General features: G+C 40.0%; 1 protein-coding gene across 8 annotated transcripts in view; it reads left to right on the forward strand.

Moving 5' to 3' along the window:
* ZMIZ1 (zinc finger MIZ-type containing 1) overlaps positions 1-21473 on the forward strand; it is a 359397-nt gene that overhangs the window by 160982 nt on the left and 176942 nt on the right. The window contains exon 1 of one of the 8 annotated variants that reach the window (XM_080400880.1): positions 16415-16437. The exons of the other annotated variants lie outside the window; for them this stretch is intronic. The gene's annotated coding sequence lies outside the window, so the exon portion shown is untranslated. Of the gene's footprint in view, positions 1-16414; positions 16438-21473 lie in introns of those variants that run through there. 8 annotated transcript variants of the gene reach the window in all.

The following is a 21473-nucleotide window of genomic DNA, read 5'->3' on the forward strand; positions in this document are numbered from 1 at the left end:
TGATTTACCATTTCGTTGAGGTACTTTATCTGTGCATTAAGATGAAGTAAAAATAAATAAATTAATCAGTTGTTGAACCTCTTTTTGGAAAAAGAAAAGGTTGAAGACAAGGTATTTTAACTCAGTCTTAAATATATTTATTAATGGCAAGTAGAGTAGAATTTTTTTAGCAGGTCTGGTCATCTCATGTCATTGAAGACTGAAAAGAATATGTTTTGTCTGATAAGTTGTATATTACTCTTAGAGCTTATCCTATTCTTTTGGTGTCCAAATCACTGGGTGTATAAGAATTTGACTTTTAATTGTCACTCATGAAAGTAAGATCAGTATACTGTTGCCTGCCTCTATAGAGGAAGCAGCTAATTCTTCCATTGGTAAACCATTTACCTAGATGTAGCACGTGGACATCAGTGCCTGAGAAGCTTTAATTTCTTAGTTGTGTGTAAAACTTACTGCTCTGGAAATTTTTTTAGTACTGTTTCAAAAACTAAAAATGTATCCCCTCTCCCATTATGTTGAAGGAAATATATTCTGCACATGAACTGAAGTAGGACTGTAGGCTGGTTGTTTTAATCAACGCATGCTTTTCTGATGGATTCTGCTTATGCTAAAAAGATAAATAGTGCAACAGCTAGAGAAACATATAGCTTTCCTTTGAATTAGTCTTTTGTAACGTAAGTAAATTATCCAGTAGGTACTCAACCACAACACTTTGATAATACAGGTGTTTAAATGGTAATAGCTTTTGGAATTGGAATGGGAGTGAAACAATAAAGTCGTTAGGGTGTTACAACATGAAATTAAGCTATTGCTGTTACCAAGCAATATTATTATCCTAAAGTCTGCAACTCACAGAGCAAATGAAAACAATGTAATACCCCTCTAACAGTAGTTTACATTAGGATTTAGTTTAGCCATGATGTTTGCTAGTGTTGTAATATCTTTATTAGACAGCATGCGTGATCTGGTGCAGTGTGTTGTAATACAGAAGCAATAACACAGAGCTACTGAACATCTACCTGAGTACCCGTTCCCTACACAAAAATTACCTGTTGCTCAAAAATCTCATCACATGGTGACTCTCATGTTGTGCTTAGCAAGAGTGTAGTATATGAAGAACTTTGTGCTTAATCTTTATATTACTTAATTACCTAATGAAGACTTAGGTCATCTTGACTTCTTTATGTATCTCTATAATTTTAATGAAAAATCTTATTGTTTGATTGAAAATCTCAGCTTCCAGTTCACTCAGTAATTGTTCCTGAGATGAAGAAGAATTTATGATGTGAAAATGACATCTATGTTTGTGAATATGATGGAGAATCAGTACTTCTAAATAATTTTACTTGAACACATCATGTGGATGTTCAGTAGGACGCTGTTTTGTATTAAGCAGCTTCATTGTAACAGAACCAGCACAGGATGAGTCCAGTTGTTTAGGGGCTCATTGGCTCACTCAGGGACAATTGAAACTTCTTGTATTAGATTTTTTTTTTGTCTGAATGTAAATGTTCCCCGGTAATTTTTGCAAATATTGTAATTTTTAGACACTGAATCATCAAATGTATGCTGGTTCTGTTGTTGCTGTTGCTATTTATTAACACTTTAGTGAAAAGAACAATTTTTTTTTGCTGTTTAAACTGCTTGTACTGAAACAATTATTTCAGTTATTTATGATGATACTAGGAGGCACCCCACCTATGACCTGGCTGAAGTTTGCTAGGCACTATACGTGCATAGATGATAAAAGGAAAAATAATTTTAAAAATACAAAGAAAATATTTTCTTTTTCAAGAACCTGCAGTTTCAGCGCAGATTAAAAAGCTACTACTGCTACTTTGGGACAGATTGTAAGCTGATAGACATTATCACAGTGTCATAGAAATAGATGGAATGAGGGCAATAAACTTTAACTCATAGATTACTTCCTTTGGTTTGTATAAATAAGAATTTTTCCATTTTAGTATTGTCCACACCAGGAATTCCCAGCCTATCTTTGAGGGGTTCACTGCAACTTTTCTTTCTAAGCAGCTCTCCATCTTTCCATGTTTTGCTTCGTGCCTGCCCCTGCTGCAGGGGGCTTGGCCTTCTGCTTATTCAGATGCAGTGTTTCTGTCTCTTGTCTTCTGCTGCCAGCCTGGGACCCCAGGGGCTTCTCCTGCCCACTCCCCCAGCACAGGGGTTGCACCCGTGCTGGGCTTCTTACAGAAGCAGCATGCCGCAGAGGAAGGCACAGGCTTACAAATCTGAGAAGGGTCGAAAGAGTTAAGAATCTGAAATATCTCAAAGAGCAGCAACCCTGCTGCGCCCCGTCTTCCAGCAGCTTCCCTCCCTGTGCAGGGCATAAGCTAATAAATCCAGAAGATCTTACTGGCATTGGTTTCCCTTTCCCGCACCTGCTGACAGCATGGCACAGGGAGCTCTCGCTGGCGCAGAAGCCCGACCTGCTAACTTTGGCTCAGCAGCTATGCCGCATGCCACAGGGTCCTTGGCTGCCAGAGGGAGGGGTGCTCTGCACACAGTGATGTATGAATTAATTCAGGCTTGCATGCACCACAACTTAACCCCGTACGGGGACACGGTCCTAGCTGAAGGCTGGTGCCATCCCTGTGTCACACGGCTGGATCTGCACACGTTGCGTTACAGGCTGCAGAGCCATATTATCCTCTCCTCCACCTTGCGTGCAAAGACTGAGATGGCTGAAGCATGGAGAATAATCCCTTGGTGTTCATGGGATTATTCGCATTTACAGTCAGGCCCCTGCAGCACCTCCTGTGTGGGTGCGCTGGTCTGTGCCGAGAGCCTTGAGATGCCAGCGTGGTACGAACACTGACAAGTGATACTGAAGTACGCCACAAATTCGTTGCTGAATCTTGTTGAAATCACCTTTGTTTCTGAGGGAGTAGTGCTTACTGCTGCTGTTTTGTCTGTGTGGATTAACTGGGATATTGTGGATTTAGGAAATGCAGCAATTTTTCCCTTCTGAACCCTCTCCTGTTGCACGCTCTGCTCTTTTGGTTTGTGTCCTGCTCTTTTACAGCTCTGCCCCACTCACCACTGTTTCTACAGTCGTTCTGTCTCCAGAGAAGAGAGGAGGAAAGAAAACAAATTAATCCTTTAGTGAATAGTTTGACCTGAGTGTTAAGTTTACCTCGAACACTTCAAAAGCTTCAATGTAACTTCATTTGCCACTACAGTTACTCTGCCATATGGTTCTTCGTGTGGACCCTGAAATTAAATAGCTGATTGTCGGTTTGTAACTTGTAGGGAATACAGAGATTTCTGTAGAACCAGTGTTGCTACTTGAATTATTTTAAAGAAACTTGCATTAATAGATTTAAACAAAACTACCCTTCAGTTGGGCTGACACTACAAAATGGGTTTGTCTGTCTTTTTATCTGGGGAATCGTAGCCTTGAATCTTGACTTAACTGGCAGGAGCCAAAGAGCTACATCTCAAGGTCTGAACTGACAATGAATCTACATTCAAGTACTCTGGGCTTGTCATGATTTATATTGCTGTCTTCCTTGCATAAATGATGGCTGGTTTTGTAGTATTCTGACAATAAGCGAGTTCAGTGCAATAGCCAGTCTTCAGAATAGGGGTCAGTTGTTTGAAATTAGAAGAGGAAAGCGTGTGTGTGTGTGAGTGCATGTACACCATATTTGTAGTCGTGCCTTAAAATTCAGTCTCTGTCTCTTCTTGGAGGCCAGTCAGGTTTGATCTAGACGAGAAAGGAAAAAAAAAAGTTAGAAATAAAGACAGGGGGTGGAGCGGGGGAGATAAGGGGTGGAGGGGAGGAACGAGAAAAGGCATGCCAGCTAGTGCAGCTGCAGGTTTTGAGCTTTGTAGGAACTGAAGCAAGGCTGTAGGCTGTCAGCACAAGTGAAGAGCCAGAAAAGATCTGACAGACATAAACATGACTGCTTTCTTCAGCTGTAGAAGTGCAAAGGAACAAACACAGATCTTGACGTACATCTTCCTTCTCCTTAGATAGTGTTACAAAATACATGGGTAGTCACCAAGTTTTATAACCCATCAAAGCCCAGTCACCTGGATAACAGAGGAGTATCAATTGGCTCCACCCGTTTAAACCTTTTATTTGGGAGATAATTAGAAATATCAGGCATCATGCTGGTGGCACTGCTCTTCGAAATCCTGGGATGGTTTGCATGTCACAGTGAATGTGCACGATTGCACAAATTGCTGTTAGGCAAAGGCTGAAATCACTGAGAACACCCAGGATTTCTCGGCTTTGATTCCACAACCCTTCCATGTGCAGACAGAGTCCTGTGTATTAAAACAGGCCATTTCCATAGTCCTGAGAATCTTAAAAACCTTGAAGGAAGATAAACATAGGTCCTGTATCTTTACTCCAGCTTAATTATAGTCTTTTTTACTTTGCCTTTTAAAAAAAATGACATAAATGTGACAACTAAAAGAAAATAAAACACAAACATGGTTCTAAAACCACTCACCTCCTTGGAGTGAAATAAGGAGGAGGTAACCTGATTAAATGAGGGACACGGCAACTGAAAACATGATTATTTCCTGCTTGAAGAATTTTAAAACATTGTAGTTCGTTTGAGTTTGGAAAACTGGCTTTCCCTTCAGGAAGTGTTTGCTCCCTGCTGCTCTGCAAAAACAGTGGAAAAGAGAAATCTTTTCAAGTCACTATTTCCACTGAAAATAGAAGAACTTATGATGCCTAGTTTCCATTTTCCTCTTTGTTGTTGTTGTTATTGCTGGGGATCTCAAAATTCCTGATTTCTTTTCCTGAGTGAAGCCCACAAGGTAACCAGATAAGAACTTAGGAGACGACATGTGGGAGAGCAAGAGAGAAGGAAGGAGAAGAGGGAGAGAGAGAAAACATCTGGACTTCATGGATCAAAGGAGTAAACAAGTTTCTGTGGTATATGTTTTTTTGGAAATGTTTGTAAGAATCTGTTTCAAGTACCCTGTTCAGTCGCCTTCGGTAACGATACACAGCAATAATTGCATGGCAAGCTGCAGTGGGCAAGAGGAGCAGCCGTTCCCCGTGTGCCGCCTTCCTGGCAAGCTGAGCCCTTTCTGCTTCCTCTCTCCTGACACACGTTTAGTTACGCTTATTTTTAACGTGACTGAGATAAGTAGAAAAACTTGGGGTGTAGATGTACAAAGCGAATCATATCTGTATGCAAACAACCCTTTAATAACTCTGCTCCTTGTTTCTGTGAGTAGCGGGGATGTACTCGGCCTTGCAGATGGAGCTGAGTGGCCAGCACCCAGCAGATGAGAGGAGGCAGAGAAAGTTGTTGCACTGGTAATTCTGCCTGTCAGTGTTCATGAAAACTTATTTTAAAAACAAGCACATACCCACACATCTTAATTGTGCTTTCAAAGTGCCCATTTACTTAAGGAAGCAGGGGGAGAGGGAAGCTCTTAGGTGTCTTATTAGCAGGTCAGTAGTGTCCAAATTGCCACTTCACTAGGAAAAAGTGCGAGCAAAACATTTATTTCTGAATTATTCTCTGTGGAGAAGGTCTTAAAGAGTAAAGAAATGCAGTCACACTGTTGATTAATTTGCCCAGTGCTGTAATTATTGTGAAATATCAACGTAACTTTCTTTCTTTCCCTCTCTTAGTCGCACATTGTGGTTTTACTGGTACTACAGAAACCCTGATTATATTACCCTGGCATTCTCGGGGACTGTTAAGCAGGAGTTTTCTCTCTTTTGCTCTAAAACTCATCTAAATGGAAAACACATTGTCTTCATTATATGCCAGTGTTGAATGAACAGAGTTGCCATAGCAACAGCCATCTGAGGCCTTGCTGATTTCAGGCCAGTGAATGGGGTAGACAAACAAAGTACCTTCAAAACCAGAAGGGAACAATTGCTATTCATTCAAGCCAGGTTTAAGATCAGCAAATGTCTTTAGCAAAAGAAATGCAGATAAGAAAGTATCAGACATGGCCAGAGAAGAATAACAGAAAATTATCATAATCTTAAACTTTCCTGCCTGGTGGTGTAGCATGAAAGATGATTCTTAAGGTAAAAAAATTCAGGGAGGGCTGAAGAGACAACCCAGGATTTGCCCCCAACCTGACGCAGCGGTGTAAGTGTCGGGAGCTGGTGTGCAGAGCTCCCAGTGCTGGCAGTCATGCCGGTGGGCGCCGAAGGACGGCCCGGCTGGGGCAGGGCAGGGGTGGCAGCAGTGCCCATGGGTGCCAGGGGCAGGCTCTGCTGCAGCGGCTCACGCTGAGGGGAGAAGGAGCATCTTGCATGTCCAAGGTTATTATCGAAGAGCTACATGACATGACTTCAGTCATGAGCCCCTACAGATTAGTCAACAGCGCTTGAAGGTAGTCGGAGCCCCGATATGTTTGTTTCACCATTTTGTTGCTCCTGAAAGACTGTGATATGCAGCTTTATGTATGACATGGTTGACATATTCAACATAAAACCCAGTTAGACTTAATATATATTCACATAAAGTGCCAAGAAACCGACTGTGAAATGTTTGCCTTGAATTAGAGATGAGGTGCATGTATGTCTGTTTGTCTGGTATGTGTAACTGTGTTTTCTTTCTCCTTAGTCCTGCACAAAAATTTAATAATGATTTTATGACTAAAGTACCATTGCTGATCTCAGTGTTGTCTAACGTGTAGAGACACAAAGAGGCACGGGCAAGAAAATGAGCATACGCAGGTCGCGTATTGTGTTGGCAGTGTGCTTATAAGGTTTCTTTTGAGAGCAGTGGGCCGATGAAAGGCTCTCTCCTGGCCCCTGTGTTGGGTTTGACAATAGCCGTCACGTGCAGAGGCTGCATTGCAAACAGCCGGTGCAGCAACGGGAGGAAAAGGGCAGGAGCAGGTTCAGGAGTGGGATTGCTTATGGGAGGCTTGCCATCTTTTACCTAAGTGAGCACTCTGGGTTGGAGGCTACCTCAGGCGATCTGCTGGATCACTGAATCCCTTTCTAGGAGGTCCTGGAGAAATTCGTCTGTGTGTTTATTTTTCTGTTAGGTAGCTTAAGAAAGGGGAAGTTGCAACAATACATAAGACACACAACTTGCTACTGTCTAGGCACATTAGTCAGCGTGATAATATAAACTGTGTGCTGTACCAGCTGGGAAGTTGGAGCCAAGGTGCCCTTGTGAGAGAGATCAAACCCCTTGCTAATAATAGGAAAATTGTTATCTTGGGAAGCTGGTCTTGAAGGTGGAGTCTGTCAAATTTCACCTGTTTTCACTATTACATTTTATGTAGCCTGTGTATCTGAAGGAAGGACTATAATAATTAGTGGTCAGCTGTGAATGTCAAGGAAACTCTTTTAACAGTGACGTGATACTGGCAATACCTATCACCATACAGCATATTTTCAGGCTGTTCACCAAAGCCTATTCCTGTGTTAATCATTCTTACAAAATGGGAATGGTGAAACGTGGTAAATTTTTCACTAGTTAAGTTTCTGTTAGCGTAATGGGTATTTTATTTGTTTGTCAGAATGAGGGGAAATACTTGAAGTACAAGGCGATGTTTCCCCTATAACTTACATGAATTTGGACTGAGGAAATATTTGAAGGATAATGCTGAAATACAAATCACCTCACCTTGAATAAAACTTTGTTTGCTGGTTGGTTATGAATAGAGAGGATAGGCAAGACTTAAATCCTGGCGACAAAATTATTAGTCAGGAGGATGAAGAGAAATTAAAGACTGATATGTTGAGTCTAGAAGACAACTAAATGGGAATGTGGCGCATAATATGAAGTAAGGAATAGTACGGAGGTGAATCAAACATCTTTTAGTCTTTCTTCATAGTGTAAGGACAAAGATGGATTTGCTGAAACTGAAAAGCAAAAGGTAAATACATCTAATACAAGTGATGAGTAACACAGAGAATGCCATCGTTGCAAGGCTGAGATGGTAGGCAGATTCAGAAAATTGCAGTTAATTTTATTTGTGTGTATATAATGTATATATATGTGTGTATTTTATATACACGCACCAATTTAAGCTTCCACATCAGTTCCGTTAATTAGATTTGTTGTCTTATTAGTAAAACCTAAATTAATGAAGTTGGGTCTAAATTGTAGATAACAAAGTCTTCTCACTTTTATAATGCAAGAGTATTGCCGGATTGTGGGCTGTAGCCTTCAATAGGTGTGGCGCTGATTGCTCTGAAGATACAATCCTGCAATACCTTCCTTGCTGCTTTTGTTTATGAAAGTTGCCAAGAGGCGCACACAAACAAAGGATTTTATTTTCTTGTTGGTGATACTATTATTATACTGTGAAATCACAGTGCGTTCTGAGGCTTTGGATCCCCTCTTGCTTTATCAGAGAGCAATGCACAGTGCTGTGTGCAGCGTTGTAAGCAGACCCGGATTTGCTCTGTATTTACCATATTACCAATTAGCAGCCTAATGAGCATTGTGCCTTGTGAGAATTTTTGTGGACTGACCGTGGACAGTTTGAATGTGTACTCCTAACTATTTTCTGAGAAATTCGAATGGATTTGATGTGTTTCTTAAAAAACATAGATGTAAAGCAGAACTTCATACGTTTACATTATTTAGATTGTGATGAATGGTGTGTTTTTCCTCTACTTCCAAGGAATTAACAATTACTCTGAAAAAGCTGTGTTACTAACAGGTTCTAGAGGCAAAGTATGTAAGCTGGTGCATGCAGGGTTGTGGCTCAGTCTGTTGTGATAACTGGATGAGGTTTACAACTTTCAGATATTTCCAGGCATAGCTGTGGAGTTTGTTTTGGGCCTCTACCCGACACCTCTTGCACAAAGCTGTACTGAGGACCAGCACACCTAATCCCTTGGGTCATCATTTGCATCTCCTGGGGGAAGTTACACATTTAGTCCATGGAAGGTAGGTGAAATGCGTGGAAGAGCTGGCCTGTGTTCTAGACCCTATCGTTGCTCATGATGTGAGCTTGGATACTGGAAGCATTTAAGCTTCCTCAACAGCGGTGCTTATACAGCAGTTAGGGCCTGCCTTTTCCAAAGCTTTCCTCACCTTTCAGTACAAATGATTAACGGAGCTCAGGACGTGGTTCCTCTGTCTTCAGCAGTTTGTGCTTTCTACTTGTGTGCTCTGGTGTTAGCGCGCTTAAGCCTCATCTACTACAAAGGCAGAGTTACTAAGAGATAGCGTTACAGGTTGAGTAGCTGGGTAAGATGATGGACGTGTGCCTTGGAAGCAGTCATTAGGCAGATGTTTCATTTTCCTGTGTGGGATCTTTGTTAGATGTGGAGCTTCACTGAAAAATTACTTGACTAGATAAAATAGTTACGGACAGCTTTTGAGTGCTCTTCTTTTTTCATGTTTTAGCAGGGAATTAGTTACCAGATTGTAGAATGTTTTAATGCTTTGGGTAATGAGCAGCAGGAATAGTAAAAAGAATAGTTAACTTGGAGCAGTTCTAAATGTTAGACATTTCTCCTGTTGCTAAATATGACCTGGAGAATGAAATCAGTGGTTCTTCTTAGCAAAGCATGCTGAGAGCGTTCTAAGAGGCACAGCAAGTGAAACAATCCAAAACGTAGCAGTAAGATCATTTTTATTTCCTTATTGCAGTGCTGTCCTGCCTCATTTGGTCGCCTTACCGCTTCAGCAGGGTTCAGTAGTTTCCATGTTACGTTCCAGTGCTCTCAATCCCAGGGACACTGGGGAGGAGTGCCCAGAGAGAAGCCCTTTCTGAAGAAGGGGAGCCCTGCTAAAGGCATGATCACCAAACTTCTTTGATTGAAATAGAAGAAAGTCGCTCCTAACTCCTCTAAACAGGCTGCTGTGTCCAGTCCCCAGGAACCTGTAATAGGAAGGGATCATCTGAATCGTTGAAGCTAGCCCTCTGCAGAAACAGGCAGCCATATCATGATTCGTGACTCATAGACATCGGGGGTTTTACTTCATGTATTGTGCTTGTGTCTGATCCATCGCGGAATAAAATGGGAGCCAGCAAACTGTTGATATCTCTGTAGGGTGAAAGCGCTCATGGTTTTACTGCTTAGGTTCTACGAGGTGACACTGAAGATGTCAACCTGTGGGAACTTTTAAATTCTCTTTGCATAGTATCCCAGTAACTTCTGAGTTTATTTTCTAATATAATAACTTGTAGAGAACATTAGGATGTGTTTTATGTGTAGAACATAGGAGACTTTACAAAAGTTTGTGGCCAGGCTCTCTCTGACAGTCTTGAAATACTGCGTTGTTCCTGTTCCCAAAGGGACAGTCTGAATAAACAAGGTATGGGGGTAAAGGGAAAGTGTTTCTCCAGGATTATATTGTAGCCTGGAGATGAAACTGGAAACATAGTGTATTTATCCAGCTGTAACGAATGTGAATAACTTGGAGGCCTGAACTCATTAGGAAGCTACTTGAGGTGGATTCTATCACAGAAGATGAAGGGTAAAGGGATGAGAATTCCTTGCTAATGGAAAGGACGCATTTTCAGTAAGGGAATACAAAATTACATGGCAGCCGAGTGGTAGGCATGGCCTGAGCATAAATGATAACGCACTGTTATTCCGTGGTTGACCTATTGGTGGTTTTCTGGGCAAGCAGTGAATAGGGGAGTTGTCTGTTTTCTTGAAGTGACCCCTCTCATCCGGGAGACTGTTTGACACTATCAGAATGAAGACATTGCCCGTTGCTGCTGCTTCTCATTCTTCTTTGGAATGTGGATAGGAACTGGAGATAAATACTTGTCCAAAGTATTTTCTTATTTACCGAGACCTCTTCTAACTTACTGACTCGTACCTTCACCCCTGACATGCTTATGCATGTGTGTACCTTATCAAACACAGGTTTAATCTATGAAGAACAGTTATTTCCCAGGAATTACATTGCTGCCTTCAAGTGTGATGAAAGAAAATAATTGGAGTAGAATTTGTTTTCTTTCTACCTTAAGAAAATATAGTTTACTTGGGTGTGTGTCAGTGTTGGGTGAGAACTACATAAGCTGCAATTTATTGTGACTTTGTAAAGAGACTAACGACAAGTTATTATGTCCTTCTCTTGGTTTTGGTTTGGCTTGGCTTTTTTTAAACAACTTTGTGAATACAAACTTTTGCCTTGGTGTTTGTTTTAAATATTCATATTAAATAATATTCATATTTATGAATTATGGAAAGCATCCAGAAACATGCTCCAAATAAGATAGCAGTGAGAAACAGTGGGAGTTTCAGGGTAGAGGAAAGAGCTCTCGTGTTCCCAAAGTGGTGTTGAAAGCTGCTGTTATATACTATGACAAGAAGAAAGATCTGATTTGCGAAAAGCACAGCTTCACGGCAGTTGTAATATGGGAAGGTTGGGCAAGCCTGAATAAGCTCCTCCTCTTTGGATGAACCTCATGCTCACGTTAATGTTCCCAAAGATCCGTATGCACGTACATGCTCTCCATTGCATAGAGCTCCGATTATCTCTCCTGGCAGGGAGAAGAGCCAAGTTACTATCTGTCCAGAATTTTTCAAAGCTTGTGCTTCAAGCTATCTTCTCTGGGTATCTGACATCTTCCTGCTTCATTGCTGACTCCAGCACACCACTTACTGTGAGAATCAAAACAAGGTAATTATCATCTGATTTCAGTGGATCTAAGTAGAAGTAAAAAATATGTGTATGTGTAGTGTAAAGAAAAATGTTTTTGACTAAGTCTATGAAGTCTTAGCATTTTAAGATGCTGTTAGATATACAAGTGTATGTAAATTAATTAAAAATAGGCAGCAGAATAAAAGCTAAGAAGAGTTTCTTATTGACATGACTAGAAGAGTTTAGTTAAGATCACTCAACTAACGCTTTTTATTTACAAGTATCAAATTCTGCAAGAAAAGAAAAAAATGTGGATTCCCGTATGTTTATAATATTGGTAAAAACCAGAGCACCTTTCCAGTGCTGTCACTACCAATCTCAAGACTTAAAAGCCCGGGTGGCTTTTCAAGGCTATTGGACGAAGCACACGAGCACTGAGTGCAGTAGCCATGTGGCAGTGGCCATGTCTACTACCTGTTAAGCTGGAGGACCCGAACACCTCTGAACATTCAGAAGGCTACTGGTATTTAGCAGTGCAGTTGTAGAAGCCCTAGATGTGCATATACTTCTTTATACCTCCAGCTGATGCTAAAGAAAATAGGAACGAGCCTAATAGCTAAAGCTAAATCAAATTATAAATAGTTTTATTCAATTCTGTTTCCATTTAAAAATTAATTTGGTTTAGCGATAGGCATGTGACTGCAAGCCCTGAAGACTGAAATGTTCTTTATCTGCACAGCAAGCACACAACTGCCTTGACCCTTATCTAGAGGGACTCTTTAATCTGTTAATTCAGTTTTTATGCCCATTCAGTTCTTGACCTCTTTGACTCAACTTCCAGTTAGTGACAGTCATGGTGGTTGTTTCTGTGATGGAGACACCTGCCCATTAACAATGGGACTGAGCTGAACAACCTTTCTCTTCTCATTTAGGCCACTAAACAGGCAGATGGTGACAACATTTGGTCACCACTGATTGGGCTTGCATTTGAACCCTTGACCTAAAGGTGAAGGCCACTGTATCCTATTAGGAATATGAGCCATCACATTTAGTTTTAGTTGTGATACCTAGCCTGGGATGTGTGTGAAGTCAAACACTTCACAGATACATGAAGGAGGAGGACATTTTTCTTCCATCTGTTCTGTCTTTTATTGTTACATGTTGTAGTTAACTCTGTCAGCTCTTCATGTTAGCAGTCTCTTGCTTAGTATGTCTCGTGTTAGTGAAAAGTAAGTATCAACCAAGTCACACTCCAAGATCCTATCTCGGGAACAGTTCCCCATTGTAAAACACAATCTTCCCCCCCCCCGCCCCCCCCTCATACTGTTGCGGTCATTTTTGCTTACATGATTAGTAAATAGTTTTCCCGAGGGATGTTTTTTCCTATTAAACAGTGACCTCTGCAATTCTCTTGCTATGCAGGCTCTGACTGGCCCACCTACAGCACACCACTTTTTCTTCAGTGTCGTTGTACCTGTTGGTATCTTTAAATTTAATGTGAGATTAACTATCAATATCCAGTACTGTGCCACTACTTTCATTCTGTGGCTTCTAATTACATAATTTGCTCTGTCCCTTTCCTCTTTGCTTGTAGAACTCCGTATGTTTTTTAAAGGCCAAAAGATTAAAAGATTGTGATTTTTTCTTTCTTGAAAACCTCAGTCAAACAGGTTGGGGGTGGCAGGGGAAGCATTGCTAATCCATGGCTTCTAAAGTATGAATGTGTTTCTATCTAGATGTAACAAAGATACGCAAATTATTTAGCCCTGCAAAGAACTGCCATCAGGAGGTGACAAAATGTGGTCTCTTAAGAAGTTAGAAAATACCCTGAGGCTTACGCTACAAGTACTGCTACCAGGCATGCTACAAAAGTCACAGTTGCTTTAAGTTGCTGATGGATCAGCAGGTTTATAGTATGAAACAACAGGATACAGAATTGCTCTATCTGCCTGTTTGATCATGTGCACAGCATTTTATCTGCTTAGGTGGTGTCTGGATCTCTTCATTTAGATATCATTTCCAGTTTTAGTAGTTTTAGTCTTATAAATATGGACAACAGAATAAAGCAGGTTTAAAGATTAGAGGCGAGCATTTCAAAGCATATAATAAGAGGGCAAACATTGTTAGATGAGTTTATATTTGATGTCTGTTTATTAAACTCTTACTCGTGTTAACTACCACTGTGTCTGAGCCTAGGCATTCTCCGTTACCGAGAAAAATAGCCCTTCTGTAGGGCTTCAGTGCGTACGTGATGCAGGGACCTTCTGTGACTGCACGTTAGTGCTGGGGCTTCCCGAAGCAGCCAGTCAGTGCCAGTTCTCTGGCCCATCGCTGTCGCGCAGACCCACGCAGTCTGCTCTTGCTTCGCACTACCTGATGCTGCATTATGAGGAGCACGGTACAGTAATTGTACTCCCAGCAGATCAGACCACCTATGAAGATAAAGAAGCGCTAGCTGACAAATGTTAGTTACGCATGCTCCCTTGTGGAATCTCACTAGAGGGCACTCCTGGTTTTAGCATTAAAAAGATCCTCCAGCCAACTTTATTTTCTTTGCTGGTACTGGAGCAAGCCACCTGAGTGGCTTTGGAGACTCCACCATGACTGCGGAGACTGATAAACCTTGGAAAGCAAATTGCCTCACAAACAAGAAAGTCTTGGGAGACGCTTTCGCAGGAAGAAGAGAATTGAACCTTAAAAGATTCTAAGTGTATGGAGACATCCAGAGCTGGAGGATTTGGATATGGGTTTTTGTGATTCAGTTTTTGCAAAAAAAAAATATTGGGATCTGGCGTAACTAACTGTATTTGTGATGTAGATGCCTGTAAGGAAATGGTAAGGAAATTTTTGCTGGCTTTTAACACCGATCATGCTGTCTCAACTGTTATGTTTGCACCAAGCAAGGACTCGGCCTTCCTGCTTCCTTAATTATTAACACACAGTTGAATGTTAACAAGAGTAACTGAAAATTGGTCTTAGTGGGCAGAAATGATGTTCAATGAGGAATTTAATGTAAGAATGAGACCAAGCTGCTAAATTCTGAAGGGAGCAGACCCAGGTTTGCAGTTTGTCTTAAATTGTGACTAAGGGAAAACAGGGGGTTTAGGCTGCCATTAGTGGGTATGTGACTTTTTTGGAAACAAATTTTGAGCTTTCAAACTCATTAGGAGCTGCTTTTTTTGTTTAATAACACAGCTCATCCAGATGTCAATAATTAGGTAAAATAGTGTATCATCTTGATTGCCCGGTGGTTGGTAATCAGTGTAGAGCTAAGGACAGCTCTGTAAACAGCGGTTGGTGTATTGCAGGCTGCCTTTGCAGGAGCTGTGAGCCATTTGAAGGGAAAAGATGCACAAGGACAGCAAAGCAGCCAGCCACCAGCAAATGAGAAGTGCAGGGGTTATGTTAGCAAAGGTGAGATGAGGTGGTGGCCTGTCTGTTCCTGGGAATTCATTACATGCCTGCATGTCCCAAGAAGGGTGATAAGGAAGATATGTGCCCAAGATTTGCAATTCTGTTTACTGTCAAAGCTGTAAATCAGTAGAACTCTCCTCTATTAAGGCTAGGCCAGGGCAAACAAGAATGTGCTAATGGTCTTGCCCAAAGTGTCATGTTCTTCATGCTCTCTTTAAAAATTTGCACTAGAATAAGCTCTCTGATAAGGACAAAAAACCTAAGTAATCTCAGTCTTGTAATTTTTTAAAATAATTAAAGGGGGTAATACTTCATACTGGACTCTAGGCTTGTTTTGTTTCAGGATATTTCAGGAGCTTTGGTAATTTGGCTTTATGCATACCTGAGAGGTGTATTTAAGAAGAACGCTTGTATTGCAATATACTTCATCTAGATACTTTTATGTTACCTGTGTGATTGGGCTAATAGAGTAGTTCATAATTTTTATGTATCTGTTCCCATAACACCCTAGGAAAGTGTATTATTGCTATTACACTACTGTTAAACAAGTATATAGGAAGACCCTATGAGTTGCCTAGGCTTCCATGGGAGGAATGACAGAGGAGTTGAATGCAGCTTCCCAGATCCCTTGACTAGAGTCCAAGTAATGGATAAATTCCTCCTGTTTTATTTCTTCTGGAAAAAATTGTACATTTGTACATGTTAGTGTAGAGAATGAGGCTTATATAAATTACTGAACATATTACATAAAATACCCATGTCCTACAAAACTCAGTCCCTCGGAAAGGTCTCTCTACCATATTTATTTTAATCAATTTTTGGAAGTGAGTACACTTACATTTTACTAATGGGCAAGTGAAATGTGACATATTTACATACACTTTACAATAAATTATAATGTACAGGTCTTATTATGTAAGAAACCCTTCCAATATTTTTGTAGTGAGAAACCAAAGATCATGTAATAACTAAGGACTCTGTTATCACATACTTTTAATTCTACCCTAGTTAAAATTAATGTGCTTCGTAACATTAGCACACAATTTCAGAATTGTCGAGGATACAAGTTTTGTTTTCAGAAATGAGGCAGGGACTAAAGAGTCTGCATCATCCTCAAAGTCAGCGAAGACTCTGGTTTCTGAAGAAATTATCTAGACTTGCTCTGTAATCAATGGACAGAAACAGGTATCTCCAGAGAGCGATCTGTGCCACCAATTTTTGACATCTGTCTTAGTAAGGGACAAATTGCCCTCTGAAAGTACCACTCTCCATTGACTATTGATGGAACCCAGATGATTAGCTTAGGCTAAAGCCTCCCTATGAGATGGCTAACATTAAGAATCCATACCAAAGTAATTTCTGAAAACGTGAAAGCAGAATTGTTGGCCCTTTTGCTAAGGTAGGAGGAAAGTCACTAACCAAACCAAAAGTTTCTTTTCTCTCTTTTTTCTTTTTTTATTTTTTTTTCTGTGCAGAAATCTCTAAAGAACCTAAAAGGGTGAGTTAACCATATCACCATATTACCTTACTCTACTGATAGTAAATTAAATGAATTCTCTTACTGTTTTGGGGTTTTGAAAGCTTTACTTGCCCTTAAAATATTTTTTACACCACCGTATAGAAATGGAAGACTGGTACTTTCTACTATGGGCTAAAATGTGGAGGGGAATTTGAGCTGTGTGTTTTGGTTTATAATTGTTGGATTTTGGATGCATCGCCATATATCAGGAAAAAAAAAGCTTTTTTGATTCTATAAAACACAAATTTAGGGGTCTATTCCATGCCATACACTTTTTAATACCTATGTTAGGATACCTGTTCCAAAATAGAAGCCAAAGATGACAGCAGAGCTGTACGATCTGTTAACCCAGTGCCTACAGACCTAAATTAATTACACAGCCCAGCAGGTACTACCTGTACATACAAAGTTGAATGTCTCATTTCTGAAGGGGGAGCAAATGCTTTCATTTTTCTTAGCTGTTGTGGCGCTTGTGTGTAAGTTTGAAAGTAAAATTACTTTTTCTACTGATTTGTCTTTTTTCCTTTTATATTGGACAAAATATTTATTGTTTCCTTTTTCTAGTAGAGCTTGAAATTAATTTTTTAACTACATTTCTTAGTGCAAAATCCATGACCACAGTGCTCAAAGAGAACTATTTTTTTTTTTTAGCTGAGGCTCTACAGAGTGCATGAAGGTTTTTACATAGATTTCAGGTTTGTTTTCTACAAAGCCACTGGTGCATGTGCATTTTCTTTAATTGCTGTTTTAAAAAGTTTAAGTAACCAGCTCAAACCTGACATAATTATATACATAGTACTCAATTTGCAGTAGCGTGAAACAGTATGCTATTTTGCTATATTTAAATTTTCAGCAGTACCATATCATTAATTCCATTTTTTTTCACGGGAACTTTAATTACTCTGTGTGCATTTTATTTATATTTTAAGGTCTCTATGCTGTTTTCTCAACAAAGCTCTAAGAATTTTAAGGAGTGAAAAGCTCTTAGTAGTATGACTGTCATAATTTGCCTGTAAAAATATGGGTTCTTTATTTTTCAAAAATGGCTTCAAATGGAAACTTGCTTCAGCCCATGAGACAGAATTCCAGGGGTGCTGCAAACTCAGTCATGGGTTTGGTAATCTATTTATGTTTGTTTGGAGAGTTAGGGCTTCTTTTTGTTGATGCAGTCTGCCTGATAATAAAGATTATGCAGTCAAAACACTGCACAACAGTGGACAGCTCTGTTCATGATATAAGTCTCGATTTTTTTTGCAGAGTTATCAATAGTTAAAGTGGCCTTGCTTTTGTTTTTGTAGGTGAAAATAGCTCCAAAGTACAGAGATGAAGTATGTGCTGAAAAAACATAGACGCTTTGCATAGTAATTTTTCTATCTGTAATTCTAAGTGATAGAGCTGCTTTTTATCGTGGGTTTTAAAGGGCTCTTTATCGTGGGTTTTATGGTGTTAGTTTTAGGAGGAGATACTCCTACCTCTGTTGACTTTTAAATATCACACAAAGAGCATCATTTTGCATCACAGTGATAGCTAGTGGAAGGAAATAATATTACAACTTGTGAGGAATTGGTGTTGAAAAACAACATTTCTTGGTGAAGAACAGTAAATGTCGGAATACTTCCGAGGGTGGTGGAGGGGGCGGGGAGCAGCCTTGAAAGCTGAAGAGGAATTCTTCATGACTAAGAGCATCTTCGTAAAAATTAGGTTTTGTATTTCTATTGATCAGAGTAAGCTGGATAGTTCTAGGGGTAATTAAACCTGGGACAGAGAGACAGCTTTATGGTATTGTGCCTAGTTCATTTTTCACCAAAAATCATTATCTTAAAAATAAATATTTACATTTGTGTTCAATACTTCTGTTGGGAAACATAGATCTGTAGTAACAGACTTGTTTTGAGACCTGCGCAAACAGGAATTGCATTTCCCAGCAGATTTTGGACAGAAACCGGTAGCAAATTATCTGGCCATAGGTACTTCATGCAAAGTGTCAGTAATTAAGAGTCACAAAATCCGGTGGATGCCTTGGTGTTTAGGTTTTCAAGCCAAAACATCTTAAAGAAACCTAATTTCAGAAAGCAGAGAGCACCAGTCTTTTGAGGATGTGCCACATCAAGTACCACCAAATCTGGATACTTGAATTCATTCCGTTTTTCTGATAGCTTGCCCTGCTCTGAGCAGTAGTTAGCTTTGTCCTTGGTTTTGGAGAAAATACTGTATTTGCCCTGCTAAAGTTGCGGCAACTTTTTTTAAGGAGGAAAAGTTTAAGCATAGCTGTTAGCAGAATCATGATGAGCATTTTTGTAGGCTCCCTTAAGTGCAGACAATGTATTCTGGTTAATATTTTGAATATTTGATGCAAAAATGCAAATTACTAAAATACTCTGCATCAGGTCTTCCGTTTAGCATTATCCTTTCACACTGTGGAGTAAACTAATGAATTACAGCATGATTACATAGCACATAATTAACTTTGTAATTAATATGCAACTGCCACTTAAACTAAAGTACTGCTTATAAAGATGTACGGCAACAGTAAATCACAGGTCAGAAGTAGCACTTTGGAATTTTCAAAAGAATGAGACTAAATGCAGAATCACTTACAGCAGCAGAGTAAGTTAATTAAAAAGCAGATTAATTGTGAATGTCCTGTTTAATTTTAAATACCTTTGCTATTTCTTTTCCCAGAAGAAAGAAAAAGTTTAAAGCTTAAGTCATTCATTGTTTTCTTAGATGACATATTTAAAAATGAGCAGTTGTTTAGCTTTAAACTGTCCTGGTTGTGATTAGGAGTCGGTTAGTATTCCTTTCTTGTCTTGCTGTGTAGAAGGGTAGGATAAAACCAACTGCTTTTTACTTTGAATTAACTCCAGCTTTCTGCCATGGTCTCTTTTTCACATCAAGTCCATGAAACAGTTAGCCAAACCACGTCCGTCCTTTGTCCTGCTGCTTTGTTTTTAAAGAAGATGAGGATTTGAGCTGTGCTGCCGTAACCGTAACCAGTGAAGAATGAGGTGTAAGTTCGGTGACTTCAGACAAACTACTTTTTACAGCAGCTGTCTGCAATTGCTGGTATTTCCACAGTGGTGCTGATGCTGGAGGCCCTTGTGCAAACAGATGACACACTTTCCACAGGCATCTAGAGCAACGCGTTGGTTAAATTGCATGTCTTCCTGCAGGTTTACAGAGTATTAGCTGGAGTCCTGTCCTTTCCCACACCCTTTTCCTTCCATCTGTCTCTGTGTGAAATGCCGTTGACCATAGCAAGGAATAGAAATCCACAGTGTAGGCGTGGCCATGCTCTCTTGGTTCAGACTACGCTCGATCGATGGAAAGCACCATCTGATACAGTACCAAATGCAGGGTGTCAAAGGTTTGGTTTAATTCAAGAGATGGGAATTTTAAAGCATCTTCATGATTTGCTCTCATGAAATATCATACAGCATTAATACATTATTCCTTCTTTAACAGTGCAGGTAAATGTGTATTGTAAGGAACATTAGCTCCCTGTCTTTTCCAGGTGGCATTCACAGGAGCGGTTTTAGATACCAACTGACCTCAAGGTCACTCTTTCCTGCACTGTGCCAACCTAGAAGTAGAAATGGACACACACTGGAGAGCTCTGTACCCAGAGACCATGGAGAATTATGTGTTACAGCTCTCCAACACCTCTCTGACCATCTGAAGGTGATGGAATACAGGAACTAGGTCCTGCAAGTGTATCGGACGCTGTTGGCATGCTATTCAATACTTCACCATAGTCTCCTTGGTTGGCTTGATCTACTGCTGGGCATATCCTGCTTAGTGTCTGCTTAAAAGAAATTAAACAGGATATATATCACAATCCGTAGGAAATGGCTACACTAAGCATATAATGCATCTTTTAAAGGAATTAATATGTTTTGTTAATGTCTCTTTTGCAAAGCAAACTAATTTTTTGTGTTCAGCAGTACATGACAAGCAGTTCTAACTTTAGAGCCTCTGTGTTTCTGAAACACTTTGATTTGTGTATTCAGTATTCATGGTGCTCAGTATATTGTTGGTCGCTTCATCCACATTATGCTATTTTTTTCTTTTTAAATGGCTGGCTTGAAACTTCTGACCTGGAACAAAGAGTGATAGATGCTTCACAGTTGCTCTTCCTTCTGGATAAATAATCATTCAGGCATAATTATGTGCATCTTTTGGTACTCATGAATACCTGCCTGCTTGAATAGCTGGGAGGGAATATATGCTGCCCTTACAAATCCTTCAGAATTGGCTTTTGCTTGTATTGTGTTGTAGAAAAAATGTAAATGAAACAAAACAAACAACAAAAATGAACAGAAAAACACCCAAACAAAAGATCAGACATCCAGAAATTTTTGTTTTCTGTTTGCTGACTTTATTTTTCTTCATTGGTCAGCTGCTCGACAGGCTAATTACTATGAAAATTGGCATGTAAGGATAAGTATCTTGAGTTACTCTCCAAGAATAAAAAAAATATATTGTAATTGAGGTATGCACCGTGAGTGGAGTCTAACCTAATGGAACTTGCAGGGAGTTCTGTCATTTGAGTTTCATATGTCACTTAGTGGGTCATAATATGAGAAATAGGTTAGCTTTTATAACATTGGGTTTTCAGTTTAGTGGCTCAATAGGGAAATGAAGCTTTAGGGATGTGTCTTTTTCTGTAAATGATGTGTGGTACATTCTTGGAGGTTCAGTTCTAGGCATTATGAACAGATGCTTCTGAACTAATCTTAAATGTCACATTGCATGCATAAACCCTGGGGGATTAACAATATCAGGAGTCCCTGAAAGTATTTCTGGAGGTTTAGCTTAATACTCTCTCCCAGGGAAGCGTCCCACCTACTAACTTGACGCATACTTCCAGGCCTTCCCGAAGGCCCTCTCTCTAATGCTGAGCCAAATAAGGCCAGGGGAGAGATGACAAAAGCAATATATTGCAAAGCAGCGGAGCTTTGAGATGGCAAGTAAAAATCATACGGCCTCAAAAAGTTGCAGTGGTCTCAACAGAA

This window comes from Falco punctatus, assembly GCF_963210335.1.
Source record: "Falco punctatus genome assembly, chromosome: 9".
Lineage (NCBI taxonomy): Eukaryota > Metazoa > Chordata > Aves > Falconiformes > Falconidae > Falco > Falco punctatus.